This window comes from Falco biarmicus, chromosome W, assembly GCF_023638135.1.
Source record: "Falco biarmicus isolate bFalBia1 chromosome W, bFalBia1.pri, whole genome shotgun sequence".
NCBI classification, from domain to species: domain Eukaryota; kingdom Metazoa; phylum Chordata; class Aves; order Falconiformes; family Falconidae; genus Falco; species Falco biarmicus.
In genome coordinates this window covers 4,912,768-4,933,727 of record NC_079310.1, presented here as the reverse complement: position 1 = coordinate 4,933,727, position 20,960 = coordinate 4,912,768, and the positions used below count along the sequence as shown (strand labels likewise).

The 20,960-nt window shown below is 42.5% G+C and overlaps 1 long non-coding RNA gene across 2 annotated transcripts; it reads right to left on the bottom strand.

The window, feature by feature from the left end:
• Positions 1 to 879: 879 nt before the first annotated feature.
• On the bottom strand, positions 880 to 10,842 carry LOC130142159 (uncharacterized). Of its 2 annotated transcripts, none has more exons than XR_008819312.1 (3): positions 10,105 to 10,817; positions 8,363 to 8,558; positions 880 to 5,723 (listed from the first exon to the last, which is right to left on the bottom strand). It is a non-coding gene; the product is annotated as an uncharacterized LOC130142159 (long non-coding RNA). The 2 variants fall into 2 exon arrangements; XR_008819311.1 differs by lacking the exon at positions 880 to 5,723 and adding an exon at positions 6,362 to 6,974 and having other exon boundaries at positions 7,215 to 8,558; positions 10,105 to 10,842.
• Between the last annotated feature and the right edge of the window lie 10,118 nt (positions 10,843 to 20,960).

Below are 20,960 nucleotides of genomic sequence, written 5' to 3'. Positions count from 1 at the left end.
GTGACTGATGGGGACCGTCCCTTGAGGATCTGGGCTAATGCGCCTTACTTTCAAGCATGTATGTTCCTGCTGAGCTCAAGAGCATCCATCATCTCCAAAGAATGAACCAAGAACACTAAAATTTTCTATCAGACAGACTTCTTTCCAGGGTATATTTGCTTTCCACAAATATTTTGCCATTGACAATCAACTGCTAAAATATTTACCAAAAGTGAATACAGGAAGAGCATGAACTCAGCAAAAGCAGATTAATTTAGTGAATGAATGTTTATGATTTTGGGTGTTTGTTTTTATTGTTTGCCCCTTGCTACTTAAGATACTGCATAAAAAAGTCATATGGATTGCTTTTAAAAGATATTTGCACAGCTGTGTGAGCTCCTTGGGGCAAAAACATCTCTGTTTAGAAAGTGCATAGCACACTGGGGTGCTCAAGGAAATAAATAATAATAATTAGTGCAATCCAGACATCATTTATCTCATTAGTAATTCTTGAATGTAAAAAAATCACATTGCAGTTATATCTATAAGGATTGTCAGTGCAAATAAAAGCTACAGGATCAAACCCAAAAGTTGTAGGTCATGTGGGGCTGAAAAATATAAATATCTTATGAGTCTCTAATTTGTATGCAATCTCATAAACCCAAAATATTTGGTGAAAGCAGCTGTGGCATGCTTGCAGAAAACCAGCAGCAAATATTGAATTATTAATTTATTTCCAAATTAAAGCTGAAATTGTGATTTCTTTTTTTTTAAAGGGAAAGAAAATAACAAGAGAAGAAAAAGAACACTGTGGTTCCTAAGAGAGAATAGGGCATCAAGATATCCTTCAGAAATTAATCTTTCTAGATTATTGCTCTGCAGGAATAAATATGGGTAAGATTTCTGTCTTTTGTGAAATAATGTTGTCAGTTAACAGGCACAATTTTTCCTTCCTTAGACAGTAAATAATGTTTGAAAAGCTGTGCTTTAAACTGTGAGTTCAGTGCTGAGAGAGTTAATTTAAATTTGATAACAAATGGCTCTGCTTTTGAAATGAATGTAACCTGGCAACTTCAACTGAGACCCCTTCATAGGGTCTCAATTATATATGCAGCTTCTTTGAGAAATAGCTTCACACATCTGACCCAAGGCCCACTATGTTGTTGTCATGAAATAAAACTATGTAGGCAATGTTTCATTTCTGTATAATCTTCACATTGGAAAACTTACCCCCCTCCCCCAACCCCGGACACACATGCAAATACATTCAAAATGTCTTATTCTGAACCTGTTTCTTATATTGTCTCTATTGCTACTGGCTGAATAAAAATATAATACATATAATCTTTGTTTCAGTATTTAACCTGTATGCTTATTTTTAAAGAATTTCAGGTCACACTCCCAGGCTACCCCAATCAAAGCAGTAGTGTGAAACCAGAGACACACAAGGGGTTAAACACCCATAACATTTCTTTTTTTCTTTTTTTCAAAATGGCTGCTTTGTCTGTGTGCATACACCAATAGCAAATGTCCTTCTGTTATTGTACAGCCAATTTGATGTGTGCAGTATTCATATGCTCATAGTGGTACAGTTTCTTACTTTTTAAACAGATAAATTGTAAAAACTGTTACAAACAGTGAATCACAAGAATAAACAGCTTTTATTTCATAAGCGATAAATTACTTCCCATTCAAATAACATGCAACGCATGCTACTGACTATTATTGTTTCTATTCATTGCCTTCTGGTTTTCTTTTTAAGAACAGTTAGAAAATATTTAGCAGATACAGCCAGAGTTGATATGAGTGACTGAATTTCTTTAATTTGCTTTTGCAGTTTCATGATGTGAAGTTAATTTTTACTCAGTTTTCATAGGCAATGAAAGCTTTGTAATGGGTACAGACATTGTTCTCCTATATAGACTGGTCATATTTTTTAAAGTGTGATCTGAGGACTGGGATATTTCCTCTTTCATGTTAACAAAATATGACATGGTATACATTCCCAGAATCACATTATTTAAGAATGTTACTGGCAAAGGATTTCTTAAATAAAACATAAAGCAGAAGCAACACAAAATAATAGCCAAGATCTTTTGTTGTTGTTGGAAAATCAACATTTATTCAAATTCTGAAAAGACTAGAAATTATAAATGATCGTTTGTATTTTTATCTGAAGTAAAATAGGAGTGTTTTTGTAGCCCATATTTTATAAATTAAAAAAGACAAAGGTGCTTAAATAATCAGTATGAATAGATATTTGGCACTAATAAAACAAACTTGCTTATTAACCAAAGACAGAGTTTTTTACAACGTAAAAATGGGCATGCTTTTCCACTTATTAAAACTGTGTGGGGTTATGTAATGTAGTCAAGTATTATATGTGTTCTCCAGTCAGACATAAAAATGCATGTATATAACTGCATTGTTTCAATTCATAAGTGTAAAGGAATCTAGAGTTAAACCTATAATTCTGTTACAGATTTGCTAAAATCATTTTAATAGAAATATAGAGGAATAAGAAATATATTCTAATGAAACTAGTAGTTGCACAACAAAAGCTGCTATGAAATCCTCTGTACAGCCCTGTACCAAGGCTAAGAGCTTATATTTACTCAAAGAATGTAGGTATAGTAATTAGGTCATGTAACCATAGTTTGAAAGAAATAATTAATGAAATAACTGATGAAAGAAGGAGTCTGTTTCTCTTTCTTTAACTTTCTCTAACAAGGGGCCTGTTTATAAGTTATCTAGAGGGAGCGACTAAAAGAAACAAGCAGAAGACACAGATGGTCGACAAGGACATAAATTAGCTCAGACCGATAAGAACACTGCAAACTTGCAAGACCATCACATTCCAGACAAAAGGTGAAAAGTACACCATGAGGAAGACCTACGGCCCTCCTCCCAAAGACCCCTGCCCACAATTCTTGGGAAGAATTTGCACAAGCGCAAAGGACTGATAAGCTAATTAACATATGAAGCAAGAGTATGTTAATGATTTTTGGAAAATACTATGCTTATGCATGAATACTTAATGAATATGTATGAATAAGTTTTATATGAGGTGTATGATTTTGAAGCTTGGTGTGTGTTGATCGTGAGAGTACTCACTCACGCACCCAGCCGTCAATAAAGAAGTGTCTGCTTATCTACATCACATTGGTGTCGATAAGTTTTTCATTCTGAGATTTCGGTAACAATTCCAGATACATATTGTTAATTTAATTAACCACTGGCAGCTATCTCTGCCACTCCACTGAAGTCAGTTGGGCCTCCACTTAAAGTCATTGCATCAATCCCTAGTCTAGGGGTCAGTTACAAATAAATATCATACCTGGAAATTGTGTATGTTAGAACTTTTCCTTGCCTTTGTAGAGGTAGAAGTTAAAACTTGAATACTAGCTAAATGAAAGCAAAGTCAGGTAATTACATACAGTAGCAAGAAGTTAAGCAGTGCAAAATGTAAGGCCCTCACTGTAACATTAGCTGTTCTATAATGTGCTGTCCTGTATATTTATGATGTATATTTAACCAAAAGAACAACTCTACATTGAATAATTTCTTTGAATTACATAACAGCATAAAATCCTACTGATACATAACACATTCAAGCAACTGTTTCCTGGAGGCTGGGGCAGCAAAGCTTGACGTAAAAAATACATGAGCTTTCTTATTATAACTGTGCCTCATTAAGGTTGCATTAATCCTGGGGATCTGTTATTTAACGAGGGAATTTACAGGTTAGGGAAGGAGTTGATTCAGGTGATGCTTGAAAAGGGATGTTGTATGTCATATTTTAAGTAAAATTGTTAAATCTGAGGTCATGAAAATTGAAAAAGCAACAAGAGAAGTGGGGACCAAAGCCTTTGCTGGTTGGCTGGCACACCAAGGTCAACCCACCACATTCTACCAGCTTCAATGTCACATAGCTGTGGGTCTCACCCTGGGAGGAAGCAGACAGACTCTGCAATGTGTAATTAATAGTTTTGACATGAAAAAGTCTATAATCAAAGTCTAATCTAAGTTAGCATTCCATTACAGTTATTGTAGAGCTTCACACCTTTTGTGGTGTTTGACAATCTCAGTATAGCAAATAGATTCAACACCTGGAAAGGTGATGGAACAGCTCATCCTGGAGGTCATCTTTAAGCATGTGGAGGAAAAGGTTATCAGGAGTAGTCAACATGGATTCACCAAGGGGAAATCATACCTGACTGTGGTGGGTTGACCTTGGCTGGATGCCAGGTGCCCACCAAGCTGCTCTATCATTCCCCTCCTCAGCAGAACAGGGGAGGAGAGAATAAAATAAAAAAACCAAACTTGTGGGTCAAGATAAAGGCAGTTTAATGAAGCAATAGCAAAAGTCATGGATGCAGAAGCGAAAGAAAACAAAAGATGTTATTCTCTACTTCCCACTAGCAGGTGATGTTCAGCCACTTCCCAGGAAGTAGGGCTTCAGTATATGTAGCAGTTGCTCCAGAAGACAAATGTTGTAAATAACAAATGCCCACCTTCCTCCTCCTTTCTCTTAGCTTTTCTATCTGAGCAGAGGTCATATGGTATGGAATATCCCTTTGGTCACTTTGGGCCAGCTGTCCTGGCTATGTGCCCTCCCAAGATCTTGCCCACCCCCAGCCTACTGGTGAGGGTGGGGGAAGGGAGGTTGGAGAGACAGCCTTGATGCTGTGGGAGCACTGCTCAGCAGTAGCCAAAACACTGGTGTGTTATCATCACATTTCTAGCTACCAAGCACAGCACTATGAGGGCTGCTATGGGGCTCAGCCAGACCCAATACACTGACCAACCTCATAGCCTTCTATGATGGAATGATTGGCTGGCTAGATGAGGGGAGAGCAGTGGATGTTGTCTACCTTGACCTCAGCAAGGCTTTTGACACTGTCCCCCATAACATCCTCATAGGTAAGCTCAGGAAGTGTGTGTTAGATGAGTGGACAAGCGAGGTAGACTGAGAACTTTCTGAATGGCAGAACTGGGAGGAGTGGCTGATGCACCCGAAGGCTGCACTGCCATTCAGCGAGACCTGGACAGGCTAGAGAGCTGGACGGAGAGGGATCTGATGAAGTTCAACAAAGGCAAATGTAAGGTCCTGCACCTAGGGAGGAATAACCCCATGCACCAGTACAGGCTAGGGGTTGACCTGCCTGCTGGAAGGCAGCTCTGCGGAAAAGGACCTGGGAGTCCTGGTGGACAGCAAGTTGTCCATGGGCCAGCAGTGTGCCCTTGTGGCCAAGAAGGCCAATGGGATACTGGGACACATCAGGAGGAGCATGGCCAGCAGGTCGAGGGAGGTGATCCCCCCCCTCTGCTCTGCCCTGGTGAGGCCGCATCTGGAGTACTGTGTCCAGTTCTGGGCTCCCCACTTCAAGAGGGACAGGGGACTACTGAAGAGTGTCCAGTGGAGGGCTACAAAGAGGATTAGGGGACTGAAACATCTCCCTTATGAGGAAAGGCTGAGAGAGCTGGGCCTGTTTAGCCTGGAGAAGAGAAGACTGAGAGGGGATCTTATCAATGCATATAAATATCTTAAGGGCGAGTAACAAGAGGATGGGGCCAGACTCTTTTCAGTGGTGACCAGCGACAAGACAAGGGGCAACAGGCACAAACTGAAACACAGGAAGTTCCTTCTGAATACAAGGAAGAACTTTGCTTTGAGGGTGACAGAGCACACCCTTTTTTACCTACAGAGAAGTAAGGTCTGCTCAAGTGCTCCATGTCTTGTTCTACAAGAAACATAGGAAGAGCAAAGAGACAGGAAATCAGATTGCTGTTCAATTGGCACCAATGCTTCATTTCTGCATTCCCTGTTCTACCTAGAGCTTGTATTGCAGTTCAGCTATAACTGCCCTTCCTTGCTCATTACGCTTTCTTAATGCTAGCTAACATGTATTTAGTCCTATTCAAGTTTGCAACAGAATGCTTTCAAGAACACTACACAAAAATGTTTTTCTTAAGAGTCAGTTTCTCAGAGCACTGCTGTAAAGTTTTTGTACTTATAATTACTTACTATCCAGACAAGCTACCAGACTGCTATCCAGTAACAAGCTACCCTGTTACTGATTTTATTTCCATTCTGTAGAATTCATATTCCCAGACTATTTGAAGACTAAATGCAGCTTCACTTCCCTGGTTACAGTTAGATATCTGTCTGCAGTCACAGCTAGCTTAAGGAATTTTCCTTCTAGTGAAAGTCATTTAGAGTTCTGGAAAACTTGAAGAAAGGGGGAGGCAGGGGGGATGACAACACAACACCCACAAACCAACCAAACCACAACAACAGGGGCAAGACATACTAAGGTACCCCATAAGCAAACACCTTTCACAATAATTATTTTAATAATGAAAATAGCCTGGACAGAAAAAGGGCTCAATTATTTAATATTGGAAGCCTTCACCCTTCATTTAGAAAAACAGAATTTCTTGATAGCAAATGGCAAGCATACAAATAGGTTTTCTGAGATCTGTCTGAATTAGGCTACAGGGTCAATGACTGATACAAGCCTAGAGGAAACAAAGTTTAACATTTAAAAACTTTTTTTAAAGCTTTAAAATGTGCTCAGCAGCACATTTAAGATGAACAAACTCTCACTTCACAGGCAACTATCATGTTTTAAGTAATTTGCATCTTTCTGATATTTAGTTTAATAAAGTTGTCTGGATGCTTTTTTGATATTTAGTTGGTTTAGTCTTATGAGAATTGCTACAGCTTTTGAATAACTTTGATATACTGGTATTTACAAGTGGTCATAGTTTGATACGCAGTATTATTCCTACATTATTTTTAGCTATGTGGCTTGTTTCAAGTAGTAAAAAACTTCATAAATATAAAGTCATCGGAGTTGTTCCTGATAAGTTAACATTTGTTGGAGATCTTATTTATAACTCTCTAAAAGTTCAGAAGACTAGCTTTGTTCACACTGTTTTATTTTGTTCATGTTCCTCTACTCAGCTGACAAGGCTTGTTTTGGGATTGGCTGTTTGTTTTCTTTTTTTTTTTTTCTTAATATAAGTAATCAGGAATATTTTGCCACTTACTAGAAGAAACCTAAAATTTGTTTGCTAACTAGACAAATATCATCTTTACTGGAAGCAGAAATCCAACAACAACAACAAAGCTTACAAATTATTCACAAGATTCAAAGTTTACTGACTTTCTAGAATATTTCTAGGTATAACATGGAAGCTTGACATTAAAAAAAATAAACCTTAACAACTTTTGTGTCTTTAATTCTACTGCTCATAGGTTTCTTAGAGATTTGCACCTAATATCACCTAAACACTTCTCTCTTCCCCCTTCTTCCCACCCCATTACTCACTATGCTACATGCAAGCTTAATGGCCAGCACATGCTGAATGATCAGCTGGCCATTATGTTGTTCTTGGATTTCTTCACTTGGGGCAATAATTTAGATCTATCCCCTCTACCCCAACTGGCTGTTTTCATAAAGCCCACAGAACTCAGTTTACTTTATGACCTCTGACTGATGGAATTAACTAACAGGTTAAACAGGCTGTGATCAGAAAGTGAAGACAGACAGAGATGGGTAGACTGACAGCATGATCACAACCGCTTCTATTTGTAAGTTTGCCTTGCCTTCTTAAATCTGCAGCATTCATCATATTCCCAGTTTTAGAAATATTAACTTCCTAGTGCAGCAGACACTTGTTGAACTTAGCAGTGTTCTAGAATACAAATTTAATTCCACCCCTAGAAGTCCACGGTTATCCTCATCTTGCAGCAGGGAAGTTCTAACCAAGCTTTTCCAACCAAGTGAACTCTCTACATATCCTAGAACACCAGCAAGTGACGTTAGAGGAGTGGATGATGATGATGATGATTATTATATTAAGAAAACAGCTGGGAAAACTGTACTTTCACTTTGGAAAACAAACATGAAGTTAATGCTTTCCATTATACTGCTTTGACAACTCAACAAATATGGAAGCCTCACTAGAATTAGTAGTCCACTGTTCCAACTTTAGAGATAGCCTAATTAGGGGTTTATATAGCACATATTATGTATGCATGCATGCCCTACACTTCATAGACATGAGTTTAACATTTCAATCTAATCTGTTTCAGATTGATACTTCAGACAACTTTTGAGGAAAAAAAGAGTAATGGATGCCAATAGAGCTTAAATAGCATTAAAACTGTATTACGTAAGGTATATACACATGATTGTTACAGTTATTAAATGAAGCTAACTGATTCAAACGAGCAGATTAAGCATCTTTAAAAAAGCATGACCGGTCCTCCTAAATAATGGTCTACTTGCTCACCAGGAAGGTTTGGCACAAAGTTAAAATGTAAACCAGTTCTAATAAACAAAATACATAGCCAAGGACTGAAAGTGCTTACCTTGACTCTCCACTACTGTTTCTTACAACGTCTTCATCACTGTGCCCATTCATTGTAAATATTAAGTTTAAAAGATAAATAGAAGTCCACTCAGGTTAGAAGGCAGATGTCAAGAATCTACTTCTTGGTACTCTTTTCCAGGTGACTTGTTTACTCAACTGTTCTCTGCAGGTATTGAAGATTTTTCCCAAATTATCTAAAGTAGTAAAGGAAAATGGTGATATAACTTGAAATATTTGATGGTTGCAACTGAAAGATACTGAAAATAACTTGTCCTGTTACAACACTGAAAGGGAGTATCTACCACATTTGACATCATCTTTTTAACTGAAAAATAGCTTTTGGTATGCCATAGTACTTAAGAACAACCAGATCTAACTTTATTTTAAAGGAAAACAGCCTCCCCAAACACATGAATATAAACTACGGATATTAAAGCCCTAAGATCTAATTAGCAAAATTATTTCATGCACAAAAACATATCAGAAGCATTTCCAGACACAGACATAATGCTTACATCCAGTTGGGGGTAGAAGCAGGAAAATAAAGACTGCCCCATTTTAAAAAATTGACTCAACTACATCAGGCTAGTAAGATCGGAGTAATCATTATTTCGTATACATCAACATTTTCAATCAGATCTCTACCGTGTGAGATGCACCTAGGAAGTTTAGGCTCACTTTAAATGGAGTGCAAGTATGAACTCACTGATAATCAGCTAAAGAGCAGCGCCTCTCACAGATTTAGTGGTGTAAAAGAGATTAGGGGCTCGCCTGCAGGTTGCCTGCCTCAAGGTGCTCTCCTCTAATACAGCCCGACCTACAGCTCATGATGGAGGCAGAGGTCGCCTCGTTCCGGGATGGAAAAAGCCCTGCCCTCAGGCACTATCTCAGACACCAGGGCCACTCCAGCCAGCAAACAAAGGCGATGACGGAAGAAAAGTGATAGGAAAGAACCCTGTAACCCCAAAGAGGCCGCAAAGCGAGGCTGGGGCCCCCGCGGCGGCGAGCTAGGCAGCTTGGTGGTTCCTCGCGGATCGGCCTCTGTTGCCCAACGAGGCCAAGCTCCGCGCAGTCTGCCCTCCCGCGTCCAGGGTGCGAACACCCTGCCACCTCTAGGACCGGCACTCCCCGGGCCCCAGGAAACATCTTTAGCGGCCACGAAACTATCTCCTTGTCGTCCACTCCCTGCTCCGGCGACGATCCTCCCCGACCACCCGCACCGCGCTCTCGCGGCCTCCCGTGATCGACCGCTCCTAAGGTGCTCCTGGGGAGAGCCCACGCGAGGGCTGCCTCCTTACCTCCCACGGGTTCACCTCCCGCCCCCGGAGATGGCCCTCTGCTGGTGGCGCAACCCGCACAGGCGCCGCTCCTGGTCAAGGCTCCCCTGGCAGTATTGCTAATGCAGCCGCTGTCCTCCGTGCTCGCTTCTCCCAGCGCCCCGCCATGGCCAGAGAAGAGCGAAGGCCGCACTCCTGCCTCCCAGCCCGTTCGTCACAAGCTCCCCCCGCAGGAGACAGCTAAAGAGGCTCAACCCCGGCTGCCCGCCTCAGCTCTCACAGTTCCCTCCTTGCCTCCCTCTTTGGAAAACAGCGAGCAGGCCCAGGAGCCCCAGCCTCGCACCGGGCATCCAACCTCTTCTTCTCAACGCCAGTCGCCTCCCCATCCATCTTCAAAAGCGACAGCCACCACACAACTCCAGACCAGGGAAAAGGAAAGGAGCCATGGCGGGCCTCTGCCTACCTGCGCGTGTGCGCCCGGCCCGGCCTCCCTAGAGCTGCCCTGGTCCGAGACGGCGCCTCACCCCACGAAGAGGTCTGTGCTGCAACCTAGGATCGGAGGCTCTCCTGCAGCCCCCACAGGGCCTGGGCCGCCGGTTCCTTACAGCCCCACGCGGCAGGCTCGCCTGCAGCCCCTACCGGCTGTAACAATAGGACCCCAAACCGGGAAGGGGAAAAGCCTAAGAAGTAGGTGCCGTGTTGCTCCGCCGCTGTTTCTTAAGTCCTCCCGATCACCGCCATCACGCTGCTACTCCGCTCAACCTCCTCCTCTCTTAGTCGGATGGAAACCCTGGGCGTGATGTCACTCCTGCGCCCTGGGACAGAGCGGGGAGGAGGAGGAGCAACAGCCGGGAGGGGACAGCGCCGCCGGGCCATGGCGGCTGGAAGGGCCGCTTGGAGGGGGTGGCGGAACCAAAGCAGCTTCCTTGCCGCACCGGATACTGCTGGGGCTGGGAGCAGCAGGCGCTCGCTGGCCCGTCCACCCGTCGCAGCAGCGAACGGGCGCTGGGGCCGGTGTCGCTCCTGGTGCCCGCTGCAGCTCCTGCGTGAGGGGGCAGGGGTGGGGCGCGGCAGCCTGAGGGGCGCCTATGACCGGCGCAGTGTGGCGGAGAGCCTGGCCTTGGCCACATGTTACTGTTTAGTGTGGTGTGGGGTTTTTTTTGTTTCTGTCTAAAATCAGAGCCCCCTAATAAACACGTATGCATTTCTTGGTCTTCCTATGCGGTTACGAGTGGCATTAGGGCATATTTAGGAAGGCTTGGCATGCAGCTGCACAGAGGACACTTGCCTCCATGAGGAAGGCATTCCCCAGCTGGAGGCAGAACACTCTTTTCTTCCTCTTGATATCTAACTCAAGTTGTTTTGAAGTGATTAACGAGAAAGCTGTTTGTTTAAGGTAGGTCATGCTCAGAAAAAAAAAAAAATCATGTAACTTTTCCTACTGCTGGAGTCTACATGTTCCCAGAGTGGCAAAAGAAAGTAGTGGCTGCTGAGCGAAAGACTGCTCTGAGCAACACAATTACACAGCCAAATGTGTTGGAAAGAGGAAGTGATTTACCTGCTTTCTCCTTTTTGGATTCCCACATATGCAATTACACTCCATCATGCTAGGGAGGATTATGGGGTCATTACTGACCAGGATGTGGTACCAGACTTGGAATTTTCTTCAGCACCCTGCAAGAACAAGAGATTGAGATTAACATGAAAATGTGGTTTGCTCATGAAGGAAGTAAAGGCTTGAAAGAAGAGAGTTATCATGTGGGTATAACAGAGCAAGGTGGCTACAGTAGCTGTCAAATCACCTCATACTTGAAGAGTTGTGTTAGCCAGGAGCCAACATCTGAGCCACAGTCAATCAGCTAGAGATGTTGGCCTAGGGTTTATGTCATGGCTGCCCCCCTCAGGGTGAGCAAGGCTGAGCAGCCAAGGCATCTGCCACCCCCTCAGCAGGACTGCAGGGGTTTCCTGTGGCTGCTACTTCAGCCCACCAAGTATTGAGATCAGCTGTTACACACAAAAAATCCATCTCCATTTTGGAATGAGACTGAAGCAGCAGAGGTTAGGTGAGGCACTTCCACTAGTCCATTTCTCAGGCACCATAGGAAAATACCTCAAATTCTCAGGAGTTAAAGACAGAATAAATGTTTTTCCCCCCCTTAGAATTAAAAAAAAAAAATGCATAAGAAGGTGTTCAGACAAGAAAACAGCTTCAAAGCTTACAAAAAAGCTGTATTAGACTATGCTCCTTCCTGAAGTACTTAAGTTTGCCTAAGTCAGCTTAATGGAGAATACTTCATTGTGATAAATAAAGATACCACAAGATCAATGGACTTTAAACTCAAGAATGTCAGAATGAAAATAACTGCTTTAAATTAAATTTAAATCGAAATTTTTAATTTAAGTTAAGGTAATTAACACTGAAACACTTTTCCAAGGTGTACTGGGTGTGGCTGGGATGGAGTTAATTTTCATTGTAGCAGCCCACATGTCACTGTGTTTTGGATCTGTGGCTAAACCAGTGTTGATAACACACCAGCATTTTGGCTATTGCTGAACAATGCTTGCACAGCATCAAGACTTCCTCTTTTTCCCACTTTGCCCCCACAGTAAGTAGGCTGGGGGTGGGCATGAAGGCTGGGAGGGGACACAACCTGGACAGCTAACCTGAATTGGCAAAAGGAATATTCCATGCCATATGATGTCATGCTCAGCAATAAAAAATAAGAGAAGGTTTTGGGGGAGGTAGCCATTGCTCAGAAACTGGCTAGGCATCAATCTATTTGTGGTAAGTTGTGAAGTGATTGTCTTTGCATCACTTGTTTTTTCTTTCATTTTCTTCTTTCCTTTACTTATTAAACTGTCTTTATCTGGACCCAGAGTTTTCTTGCTTTTGCTCTTCCTATTCCCTTACCTGTCCTCCTTGGGTCAGGGATGGGTTGAGTGAGTGGATGTGTGTTCCTTAGATGTTGGATAAGGCCCCAAATCTGCAAACTTTTTCAATATTTTCAGTTTCCTGGCATTCCTCTGGTGAGTACTTAGGGCAAAGGAGTCCAGGAAGGCTGGACGTTCTTCTAGAAGGAAATCTTAAAGGAGCAGTATCAGGCCGTCCCCATGTGCTGAAAGACGAGCCAGTGGGGAAAAAGACTGGCCTGGCTGAACAGAGATTTGGCTGGAACTCAGGAAAAAAAGGAGAGTTTACCACCTTTGGAAGAAGGGGCAGGCAACTCAGGACTGCAAGGATGTCGTGAGGTTATGCAAGGAGAAAATTAGAAGGGCTAAAGCCCAACTAGAACTTAATCTGGCGACTGCCGTAAAAGACAATACAAAATACATTAGCAACAAAAGGAAGGCCAAGGAGAATCTGCATTTTCCTACCCAAAAATATAGAGAAAATGTGGTGGCAAACTTTTCCCCCTTTTTCTGGGCTGTTCTATGACCCCAGGAGCTGCTGAGTAGGCCTTGGAACCTTGAGTAATGAGTTGGGCGGTTAAGCACCCCTTGACCATACCAGTAACTCTTGCTCAGCTAAGGCAGAGAACAGCACTGTCCATACTGGAACTCCAGTTGACTGGTCAAAGCAGGGAATGAGAATGGAGACAATCAGTTGTTCCCTGTGTGGAAAAATCGCTTGGAGGGGGGAATTAGAGAAAACTGGGACCTAACAGAAGTTGTAGTATTATATAAACCTTTTCAGGGTGAAATACAGTTGCCACTTTCAAGATGGTTGGCATGCACAGAATCTACTCCATCATGGTTCCCTAGGCAACACAACCTGCTATTCTAGAGGAGCAGTGGAGGGTGGAGCAGAGTGGAGACACCACGACAAGGCTCTGCTGTACTTCTTGCAGGACTGGGAACTTGATGGTACCATACAGCTGACAAACCGCATAGCAGCTGTCAATAGGAGATATAAGAGAAGATGACTGTTGCTGAGCCAACAACTGTGGCAAAATCATTTTCCTTAGATGAACCTTGGTCATTATAATCTCATTGTAATACTAATCCACACCTCCATCCCAAAGTTACCCACCTCCAAGGCACGACCACCCCTCACCAAGCATGTGCGTTATATTTCTTATTGGCTATGTTTTAAACAAGAAGCGAGAGAATTTTACACCAATCAATAATGAAAGTGTGTATGACTAGAGTCACTCAAGCTCCACCTGAGAGTAAAGAAAAGTATAAAAAGTGAATGGATGAGGGGAGAAGTTAAGGAAGACTCCATCGTAACTTCTGGGATCAGTCGACAGGCTGAACCTGTCTTCTCCCCCATAGGGACACCTATTGGGTAAGAACTTTATCTTATGCGCGCTAATAACTAACTCACACTAGCTGTTATTAGTAATTATAGTTTTGGCTGTATATAGTTTGGTTGTATATCACTTCAAGCTTGTTTTTTCAGACAGTCCCTATCACCAGCAATCACGAACCTTAATTTGTCACGATTTTATATGGTTTTATATACGATTTTATATATTTTATATATGGGTGTTATTCCATAAACTGTTAGTGTTAGTCCTTAGGGGGCGCTAGTAGTCACTGTCTGCAGGTAACATATTCAAATAAAGTGGGAAGACCCGCTTAGGGGTCCCCCTGATGCTGTTGGCACGTTTCCCTGAACAAGTCAGTCAAATCACCCTCCAATCCAGCAGGACTGTTCAGTGAAGGGTCCCTGGAACGGGACACTGACAGACTGGTTGGGCACAAGGGTCTTGGCTTTCCTGGGGCGCTGATAAACAGATCAAATACTAGGGGTTGAGAAAATCTCTCCCCCCCCCCCCCCCCCCCCTTCACATGACACCCTGACAATCCCAGAATTCTCCTGCCGGAACATAGCCTGAGTGGTAACCTGAGTGGAATGATACCATTGTTCTTGGAATTTTGAAAAGTTACCAACTCAGGTTGCAGCCAGGATGGAAATTTACTGATGACTAAAGCCAATCATCTCACAGCCTTATAAACAGCAGTCCTAAAGTGAGACCCTTTTGAACTCTCCTGGACCACAGCAGGCTGTGACCAGCATCTCCCTCTGAGCAGGATGCTGCTCAGAGTTTGAAAACCTCCAAGTTTGCAATACTAGGGGGACTGTTGCAGAAAGCCAACAATGGGGCCTGGGCTGATACCCTTGCTCCTTGAGGCTCAACACTTCATCCACTGAGGAATGCAAAGGCATTAGATGTGAGTATTTCACTGAACTCGAGGCAAACTTTTAGCAGTATACCTTTGTTATAATATATATTGCACGCTTGAAGTAGTTAGGTAATTTTTGTGATTTAAAACAAATTTTATTGATTTTCTTTGCTGCTAAAATCCTATAGAATATCTTGAATTGTGAACAATTTTTTTTCTCTCTCTCTCCCCCGTTTAGATACAAACCAGTGACCAAGTCTGAGACTAAGATTGGATCTAGCCACACCTAAAATCTGTGAGAGTTTAGAAAGCAAGGGGGTCCGCTCTAAACCTTGTGACTCAATGGGAGGATCTCCTTTACCCTCTTATGCCTTTGATCTTTATAAACTATTTCCAACTCTATTCTGATTTGATTCCAACTTGATTTATCTCTCTTCATTTACTCCATGTAATACATAATAGAGTGAACCTTGCCATTGAATCTTGTGCAGTCACATTTCCACAAATTCATATTAAACCTCTTTCACTCAAACTCTTTGGTGGTAATTCTTTAAGCGATCTGACCTAAACCACTTCTTTCACAACTGAAAATGAAATTAATTCTCAGCCAAAATGTGAATGAAAAGGTTTGATTGTTTTTTTCTTCTTTCTGCCTGAAAGCTGAGTGCCCATAAGGTGATAATCATGGAATCATAGAATCATTTAGGTTGGAAAAGACCTTTAAGATGACTGAGTCCAACTGTTAACCTAACACTGCCAAGTCCACCTCTAAACCATGTCCCTAAGTGCCATGTCTACAGTCTTTTAAACACCTCCAGGGATGGTGACTCAACCACTTCCCTGGGCAGCCTGTTCCAATGTTTGACAACCCTTTCGGTAAAGAAATTTTTCCTAATATCCAGTCTAACCCTCCCCTGGTGTAACTTGAGGCCATTTCCTCTCAAACAAATAATGTTTTTGGTTTTCGTTAGGTACTTATCATGAATGTATCAGACTTCAGCATCTTGTCTGTTTTTTACATTGTTTCTTTCTCATATCACCAATATATTGTTCAAAACACTATCAGTAATGTCTCTTAATTTGTTGTTTCAAATTCCAATATGGATGGTTGTCGTGATTTAACCCCGGCCAGCAACCAAACACTACTGGCAACCAAACCTCACACAGCCACTTGCTCACTCCCCCCCACCCGGAGGGGTGGGGAGGAGAATCAGAAAGGAATTTAAAACTCGAGGGTTGAGATAAGAACTATTTAATAATTTAAACAGAATAAAGATATAAACCCAACAGTAATAACAATAACAATAACAATTAGGATGGAAAGGTGGGGAAAAAGGGTAAAATCCAAAGGAAGGGAAAAGGAAAAAAACAAGTGATGTACAGTACAACTGCTCACCACCCACTGACCGATGCCCAGCCAGTCCCCAAGAAACGAGAAATGATCCCCCCCCAGCTAACCCTCCAAGTTTATATACCAAGCATGACGTCCCATGGTATGGAATACCTCTTTGGCTGGTTCAGGTCAGCTGTCCTGGCTGTGTCCCTTCCCAGTCTCTTGTGCCCCTCCAGCACTCTGGCTGGCAAGGCCCAAGAAACCAAAAAGTCCTTGACTTAGTATAAACATTACCCAGCGACAACTAAAACCATCAGCGCGGTTATCAACATTGTTCTTATATCATATCCAAAACACATCACTGTACTAGCTACTAAGAAGAAAATTAACTCTATCCCAGATGAAACCAGGACAATGTTTTTGCTTTTGTTTTGGAGGAAGATACATGCATTCACTTTGGAAAATTACATTACTTAAGAAACTTACTTTCATAAAAGTATTTCAGAGACTTTACAACCACCTTAAAGAAATGACAACAGTTGAAACCAAGTTTTTAAATGAGTCAAACCAACCATTATAAAAACTTATTTAAAATATTATGTTAATTTTTAGTACAGCAAAGCTTTTGAACATACGGTTCATTAACCTATATTCTAGAACAGTGCGAAACAACAGAGACCTATAGAATTAAACCATTTAAGAAGCTGGGGATTGAGGGATTGAATAATTCATATGCTGACCAAAATGTCTGTGGCAATAGGATAAAATTCCTTTCAGGAAAAAATATATACTTAATACATTAAAATTTCAACAATAGAGAGAACATTTATTTCTTTATTCAAAAGCTGGAATTCTTTTGGCTGTAAGGATACCAGGACTTTTATTTGCTGACAATGCTGCTTTTGTTTTAATATCTGAAGAAAGCAGGTGATTGTTGTTGACGCAGAAGGCTCGGACACAACTTATACGACCAATGTGATCAAGTTAGTGCCACTTTATTAATAGACTCACAGCAATTTATACTCTACAGGTACTATTAATAGACCCACGCCAATTTATACCCCCAGCTAAAAATACACACGCTACGCACACTTTGTTATGTAAAAGGTGATAGGTTAAAACTACTTGTTCACATGCTTCCACCTCCCTTATGATTGGTCCCGGTGTGGTGCCCACACGTTGCTCCCCCCTTGTGCAGGCATCCTGTTTTTTCTCATCTTTCTGTCCAACTCTCTTATGTCTCTGTGAATACACAGTTTCTTTGTCTTCCTTGGCCTTGCATATGTCCTTCACAACACCGGCAGCTTGTTACAGCTTCGGCCTGCTCGGCCTGCTACTACAACAAAGTTACTTGGTCTGGATTGCTCATAATATGTCCGTTGTCTTCCAGCCACTCCACAATTGTGACTGACCAATAAACCCCTATAATGGAAGAAGTCTCAAAGGGGATGGGCAAGGGTGATGTGCCCATGAAGCTCAGGGAATAATGCAGGGTGTGACTGACCACAGCTGTTGCAAAGAAAGCTGGCTTTATATCAACACAAAGGGGACTTTTTTTAGATAAACAGCTATCAACAGTTGAGTGGATCAACCGACTATATCACAGTTGGGTGGATCAACTGGTGACATAAATATTTCACCCCGAGTTAGCCAGACCAACATGGGGGGAGTGTATACATGACTCAGCCCAACATAGAGCATAAAGCCTAAACAACTAACAAAAGAATTTCTAAGAGAACAACAGGCTTGAGCTGGCTTCAACCCATGTATTCCTTCCTAGTGATTGGGGATGCTCAGCATCGTGAAGGTGAGCACATTATAGAGACTGGTAATGGCAATCACATTGGTATTGTGATTGAACTGTGTATGGCAATTGCTATATTTTGCTAAGTGTAACTTACATTTGCATTGTGTTTTCAGTATATTTTGTATGAGACTGCTAAATCAGAAATCCTGTATAACATCAAGTATTGTCACGTAAGTAAATTTGATATTAAACATTGCACTCTCCACAGGTGGAATATCTAAAAGGATATGGTCAGAGAGTATTGGACTCTGACAGTGACACATGTTTTTGCCACACTGCAGGCAGAGATAAATCATCTCTGCAAAGAAGTTAAGAATAAAATGTGTTCATATATGAATATATGTGCTAAACATGTATTTCTGCAGAAATGCATATACATACTACAAGGGAGAAAGCCTTGCCTTTGGCTTATATATCAGTAAAAAGGAAAGAAAAAGATAACTCTATTTGCATGTAATCAAATGATTTAGCAAAGACATGCCTCTGTGATCTTTGTCAAGAAACTTTTGAGATTTAGATTCTGAGTTTCCTATTGACACTGACCATTATTCCCAATATAATTCCTCAGTACTCATCAGAATTTGCAGTCTATTCCACAGGGCAACTGAGTACACTTCCTACTATCAAGGCTCCTGCCTATGCCAGGGTTATGCACATAACAGTCCTGCAGACTCCAGAGAACACTCACAATCTGAGCTGACGTGCAGCAGGACAAATTAATAATTCTAATTTTTGTGTACTTGATTTAACTTGCTCAAGAACCATCCTTACCTATATGTTGTAGTTTAACCCCAGCCAGAAACTAAGCACCACACAGCTAGTCATTCACTCACCCCTGGTGGGATGGGGGAGAGAACCAGAAGAGTAAAAGTAAGAAAACTCATGTTTTGAGATGAAGATAGTTTAATAAGTAAAGCAAAAGCCACACACACAAGCAAATCAAAACAAGGAATTAATTCACTACTTCCCATCGGCAGGCAGGTGTTCAGCCATCTCTAGGAAAGCAGGGCTCCATCGTGGGTAATGGTTACTTGGTAAGACAAATGCCATCACTCTGAATGTCCCCCCCCCCTTCCTTCTTCTTCCCCCAGCTTTATATGCTGAGCATGACATCATATGGTATGGAATATCCCTTTGGTCAGTTGGGGTCAGCTGTCCTGGCTGACCCCCCTCCCAACTTCTTGTGCACCCCCAGCCTACTCACTGGTGGCATGGTGGAAGAAGCAGAAAAGGCCTTGACTCTGTGTAAGCACTGCTCAGCAATAACGAAAACATCCTTGTGTTATCAACACTGTTTCCAGCACAAATTCAAAACATAGCCTCATACTAGCTACTATGAAGAAAATTATCTCTATCTCAGCCAAAACCAGCACAGAGTCTGTTATAGACCACCCAACCAGGATGAAAAGGCAGATGAAATATTCTATAAGCAGCTGGGAGAAGTCTTAAAATTGCTAGCTCTTGTTCTTGTGGGGGACTTCAACTTACCAGATGTCTGCTGGAAATACAATACAGTGAAGAGGAAACAGTCTAGGAGGTTCCTGGAGTGTGGGGAAGATGATAACTTCCTAACACAGCTGGTGAGTGAGCCAACTAGGGGAAGCTCCCCACTGTACCTGTATGCAAACAGAGAAGGACTTGTGGGTGATGTGATGGTTGGAGACCATCTTGGGGACAGCGATCATGAAATGATAGTTTTCGATTCTTGGAGAAGTAAGGAGGGTGGTCAGCAGAACTGCTACTTTGGACTTCCAGAGGGCAGACTTTGGCCTGTTTAGGGCCCTGGTTAACAGAGTCACTTTGGAGGCAGTACTGAAGGGCAAAGGAGTCCAGGAAGGCTGGACATTCTTCAGGAATGAAATATTAAAGGAGCAGGAGACTGTGCCAAAAGATAAGCCGGTGGGGAAGAAGACCAGCTTGACTGAACCTGCTATACTGCTTAGACACAAGTCTATGGGGCCAAATGGGATCCACCCAAGGGTACTGAGAGAGCTGGCAGAAGTGCTCACCAAGCCACTTTCAATCATTTATCAGAAGTCCTAACTAACTGGAGAGCTCCCATTTGACTGGAGGTTAGAAAATGTGATGCCCATTGACAAGAAGGACCGGAAAGAGGATCTGGGGAACTACAGGCCTGTCAGCGTAACCTTGGTGCAGGGGAAGGTTATGGAGCAGATCATCTTGAATGCCATCACATGGCATGTACAGGACAATCAGGTCATCAGGCCCAGTCATCATGGGTTTATGAAAGGCAGGTCCTGCTTGACTAGCCTGATCTCATGACAAGATGACAGTGGGATCAAGTGCACCTTCAGCAAGTTTGTTGATAACACCAAGATGTGTGGTGCGGTCGACATGTTGGAGGGAAGGGATGCCATCCAGAGAGACCTTGACAGGCCTAAGATGTGGGCCAGAGTGAACCTCATGAAATTCAACAAGGCCAAGTGCAAGGTTCTGCATGTGGGTCAGGGTAGTCCCTGGTATCGATACAGGCTGGGCTGGAATGGATTGAGAGCAGTCCTGAGGATAAAGACTTGGGGATGCTGGTGGATGAGAAGCTCAACATGGTCCGACAATGTGTGTTTGCAGCCCAGAAAGCCAACCGTATCCTGGGCTGCATCAAAAGAAGCATGGCCATCAGGCCGAGGGAGGTGATTCTGTCCCTCTACTCAGCTTTCATGAGACCCCCACCTGGAGTACTGCATTCAGCTCTGGAGCCCCCTACATAAGAAGTACATGGTTCTGTTGAGTGAGTTCAGAGGAGGGCCACAAAGATGATCAGAGGGCTGGAGCACCTCTCCTATGAGGACAGGCTGAGACAGTTGGGGTTGTTCAGCTTGGAGAAAAGAAGGCTCCAGGGAGACCTTATTGCGTCCTTCCAGTACATAAAGGGGGCTTATAGGAAAGGTGGAGAGGGGCTTTTTACAAGGGCATGTAGTGATAGAACAAGGGGGAATGGCTTTAAACTGAAAAAGGGGAGATTTAGATTAGATATTAAGAAGAAATTCTTTACTATGAGCGTGGTGAAACACTGGCACAGGTTGCCCAG